Genomic DNA, 5,598 nt, shown 5'->3' with positions numbered 1-5,598 from the left:
GTAGGGGGTTAGGAGGTCACAGACGTCGGGGGGGGGGGGGGGGGGTGTAAGATCGTGGAGGGCTTTGAAAGTGAGGACCAGGATCTTGAACTATATCCTCTGTAATGGGAAGCCGGTGGAATCGGGCGAGGATGGGGGTGATAGGATCGCGGAGCCTGGTGCGGGAGAGGACACGGGCTGCAAAGTTCTGGATGATCTGCAGCCTGTGGAGAGAGGAGTTGGGGTGGTCAACAAGCAATGAGTGCATAGTCAAGCCTCGATGTAATGAAGGCGTATATGAGGGTTTCAGCGGCCTGTGGTGTGAGACAGTGACGGATCCGGGCGAATTGCAGAGGTGGGGAAAGGCAGAGCGGGTCATGGCGCAGATGTGGGGTAGAAAGGATAGTTGAGGGTCAAACAAGAGCCCAAAGTTCCGGTCTGGCTTACTAAGGTGGAGTGAGCAACCATGGATGGTGATGCAGTCAGCGCCTGAGGTGTGGAGGCACTGATGGGAGCTAATCAGGAGAATCTCCGACACCCTTACTTTCCAGGCATCTGTCTGATTGATATCTATCAATCAGCTTTGCATTGACTTTATGAATGAAAATACACCCTGTAACTGTTGAACAAAGTTATAGTTTGGGTTTAATTCTGAGGAAGTTCAGCTTGTAGTGTCGTGCTTGGAAATTCTACAATGTCCAGGATACACCTGCATGTTTAGAAAGCGACAAAATATTTCCTTTGGCAAGTTTTCCTTGCAGCTGCGTTAAGTGTGTCAAACAACCTAACCCTTTAAGGGCAGAGGAATTGCATAGTGTGAAAAGCGAGCAGGAAATAGACAACTTTTGCGTAAACTACTTTGGCTTGAATTGGGATTTCAGTTTAGGGTCCTAATGTCTGCACATTCAGAACTGCACATGCAAAATTCACTGTCACGTTCGCCTACAAATATAGTCACTACACTTTAAAGTGAATCCTATGAAGCACTTTGAGACGCCTTGACATGTTATACCAAATTCAAGGATAATTTTTATTACCCCTAAATATTTCTACCAAAGTATCAGCCTATTCCTCTTTTAAACATTTTTAAAGCATTCTGGTATTTGTCTTAAACTTGTGTGAAGAAATTATGTAATTTCATGGTATATTTTCTAACAGGCACTTACTAAAAGAGAATAATTTGGGAGAGAAAAAAAAACTCCCCCACATATTATAGATTGCCCTAAGCTACCAGTTACTTCATAGAGAGAAAACAGAAGCCAGCACATTCTTAAGCTTCAAAACCTTAACCGTTTCTTTTTAACAATTTGATATGAATTGGACTGCGATTGTTGATTACAAAGGTAAATTTAGAAAAAAAAATCTACCATAATTTAAAATTAATAGCAGAACAGGCTTGATGGACTGAATGGCCCATGAAGGGTTGGTATGCAAGGACATTACTGTGCACCCATACACTAACTATCTGCAATTACTTGTGAAATAAAATCATCTGGTTAATTATAGAAAAAGAAATCAAATATAGCTGAGAACTTTAGAAAGCATTTGTATTTAAAATTCAGCTCATCAGAGGTTTCAGTATAAACCTGTTACTATATTGGACTACAATTCACAGCATGCATTGGATAGGCTTCAATCAGTCTTGTGAATCATTTAGACAGATTTGCCTAACTTCCAATCTCTATAGCAACAGATGCAGGCAACTCAGTGGTTGCAACAATGCACAACATCACATTTAAATGAGAACCAAATTATTTCAATTTCAACACATGGAAATAGCTGTAAAGTAGCCCTTTTTAATACCCTCGAAGTGCTTCATCTCCATAGGTTGCTGGATTCAAATGTGAAGCTGTCAAACGCTTTGATGCACATGCCTACTCCTCTGTGCTTGGAAGGTCTGTTTATAAAAGTGCAGCAACAAGATCACAAGTGCTGTTCGAATGAAGACTCTTCGGCCCATTTGATCTCATCTTTCCAGAATACTACCCACTTCCGCCTTCCCATCACAGCATCAAGCCATTTTTAGAAAAAAAATAGCTCCAGAGACCCTATCTCAACTACCTTTCCTGGCAAACCTGATGCATTTGTTAATTTTCCTCTGGATAAAGAAATGTTTCTCGGGTCTGCCTGAAAAGTGTCATAACCATAATCCTTGCATTTGATATTGTGCCACATCATGTCATCGCAATATCTCAAAGTGCTTCACAGAATATATTGTAAAGTGAATTGACTGTGTAGATCAAAAACCAAAAGAAAAATTAAATAAAAAGGGAAATTAGGTTATTAAAAAAAACGTACAGAATGAGAAACGATTTACGCCAAGAAAGTTACAAAATTAGATCATTGTTACTTTTTTTAACAATACTTTCTTATGCATACAATTATTGCTACAGCTCGTTACATTTCAAAATGTTTCCGTAGGAGCCGATTAGTTTGCGGTTACCAATAATAATATAATAATAATAATCCTTGCATTTGATACAGCGCTTTTCACGTCGGGAGGACGTCCCAAAGCGCTTCACAGAACACACTGTAAAATGAATTGACTGTATATTTGTGGGTGAACGCGGCAGCCAATTGCGCACAGCAATGTCCCACAAACAGTCGTAGATTGAAAATGACCAATTTATTATTGTTTTGGTTTTGGAGGAATTATTATTAGGCTCTGTGTGGAGTAAGGAAACTTGCCCAAGGTTTCACCCTCTGCCTGGAATTGAACTCAGGTCTCTCACTTGCAAAGCAAGTGCTCCAACTACTGAGCTTCAGGACTCCACATAATGTGGAAATATATAATGAAACGTCTCCATTTAGATTCCGAATAAACTGCAAGGCTTGTAAACTTGTATCGTAAATAGATGCAGGTTGCCCCCTGCTGGTCGCAAACCGAGTTGGCTCGTTGATGACATTTAATTTTCACATTATTTGACTGGATTTTTTAAAATTAATACCTACTTAGTGTCACAGTATATTGTGCGCACGCACCCCTTTCACCACACTGTGTGGGACATAGTTTCAAAGGATGGAATATAATTAAAATAAATACACAACAGCAGTGAGTTACCGAGTTAAACTACACTGTTTTGTTACACACACTGTGGATGGCTCAGTTGGCACATTGAGGGAAATACTGTACATAATTGGTCCAAGCGAAGCTCTACACAAAATTTCTTTTGACAAAGTTACAAATAATTTCCAACTCAAGAAACTCGGCTGAAAAATTGACTTTTCTTTTTGGATAAACGCCGGTCCATATTTATATCCACAGCTGTAATAAATATTAATTTGTACAGTACTGTAGTTTGCTTTATTTCCCCATGTCTGTTCTAAAATCACCAGTGTGCCACACAGTGCAAAATCATTTCAGCTTTAAAGCACTCTGAGCTGTTAAGAGGATGTGAAAGGCGCTATACAAATGTGATTTTGTTGTTGTTATTAATATGTTGCGGTGTTAAAACAGCGAGCACTACTGCTTGTTGCCTTTGCGTTGTAGCAAGGTAAGGGAAGAAACATAAATTATATTTGCACAAAGCTATCGGTGAATAATTTGCCAAACAGACTCAAAAGCTTGTGACATCCTCCCGACGTGAAAGGCGCTATACAAATGTAATCTTGTTGTTGTTGTCTGTGCTGGGGAACTTTGTTTTTTAAAAAAAAGCTTGGGCTAGGGCCAAGCAATGGCGAATTAATACAACAGCTACTAGAAAAAAAAAGCTTGGCTCTTCAATTATCCTAAAGAAAATTTTACTCTCGCTAATTGTGCAAAATGTCCCAGCTTTCCCTCACAAGTATTGATGTGATGTGAAGGAAACCGACTGACAGCAGTAATGCTATGACTTGAAATGCCCTGTTCTCACGATCCAGATTCATTCTAAAACTACAGCACTCTACTATAATTAGATATCTAGATCTGATCGCTAGAACACCAACAAAGCTGTAAGGCACACTGGGTTGGTTACTCAGCACTGGAATACCCTTTGCTTTTTGTCAAAATCCCTGGTTCTAGGATTTTGTAATTTAAGAGTTTGAAGCTGATTTTCATCACTGCTTCTTAAACCTAGAGAGGAACCTAAAATGCCCAGTTCATTTTGTACCACATTGTAAAACCAGCGCTGGTGTGAAGGTGAATTGAGAGTCCTGGAGCTCCTAACAGAACATTTCTACTGCAAATTATTGCACAGCTTTATAGTGTACCTCTTGTACACTAATCTGGCTGTAGCTGTAACCAGCATTCAGCAGGCAAGACAGTTCCGGAACCATTTTCAAATGAAGTACTGTACCAAACAAAGCACAGGATATCCACAGCACACGACACTCAAATGGAACGTTTTCCTCTCCCGTGTTACATGTGACCAAGGAAGACCCACGAATAGTGCTAACAAATTAAGCATAAAGTTCACAGTAATGGGTCGACGTTGAATCATTTTTATTAAAAAAAATAAATTTCAAAACAAAAAAATTCAAGAAACCTTAACGTACCTTCCACTTTCTCACAGAATACAGTCAATTCACTTTGCGGGATATTCTCCGGAGCACTGTGAGATGTCCAGTCCCTTGGGACATCTCCTGACATGAGGTGCTAAACAAATGTTATTTTGTTGTTGTAGAAGATTAAGTGCTATATCAAATGCAAAGATTATTATGTTTACTGCATTTGGAGTCCTGTAGCTCAGTGGTTAGAGCACTCGCTTTGCAAGTGAGAGACCTGAGTTCAATTCCAGGCAGAGGGCGAAACCTTGGGCAAGTTTCCTTACTCCACACAGAGCCTAATAATAATCCCTCCAAAACAAAACAATAATAAAAATTGGTCATTTTCAATCTACGACTGCTTGTGGGACATTGCTGTGCGCAATTGGCTGCCGCGTTCGCCCACAAATATACAGTCAATTCACTTTACAGTGTGTTCTGTGAAGCGCTTTGGGACGTCTAGAAGATGTGAAAAGCGCCATATCAAATGCAAGGATTATTATTATTAAAGCAATCATAGTAATTAAGCACTGGTAATAGTTTACATAGGATTGGAAAAGCAGAATACTAGAAGGCTAATATCCCAATGGCCAATGTACTACAACCTCCCCATATCCCACAATATCTCTTAATATGTTTAGTCTCCAATAAGACATCCATCCACCTCTCTCTTGAATTCCTCAACTGGTATTTCATCTATGGTTTTCTGGGACACTGCCTTCCACATTCAAATGCAGTACTTAAGATTGTTTAATTTCAGTCAGGGTAACCCAATTTGTCTTAATTTTAAGTTTACCTCCTCACTCAACCCTCCGATGGAAACAAGGTCACAAATAGCTCACTTTAAGTAGTTTTCATTATTCTAAACCCAGATAAATCATCGTCCTCCCCCCACCCCCAAGATTACACAGATCCAAATATCTCAGCTTTTCATACTATTGGGGTAGCCCTTCCCTTCCAGTTCTTCGCATCACAATCGTGAACCCACACTGCACTCTTTCACTCTATTTCTCCAAAGCCAATTGGAACTATCCTTTCTGCAACTAGGCACCCAAAACAAATTAGGATAAATGGGAAGAAAATTTAACCAAAATAGACAGCTGTACAAAATAAGCATCTCAAGCTATAAATTAATTATACATTATATGTAGAAAT

The sequence above is a fragment of the Callorhinchus milii genome, unplaced genomic scaffold, assembly GCF_018977255.1.
Source record: "Callorhinchus milii isolate IMCB2004 unplaced genomic scaffold, IMCB_Cmil_1.0 Scaffold5, whole genome shotgun sequence".
Lineage (NCBI taxonomy): Eukaryota > Metazoa > Chordata > Chondrichthyes > Chimaeriformes > Callorhinchidae > Callorhinchus > Callorhinchus milii.
This window is presented reverse-complemented; position numbering follows the sequence as displayed.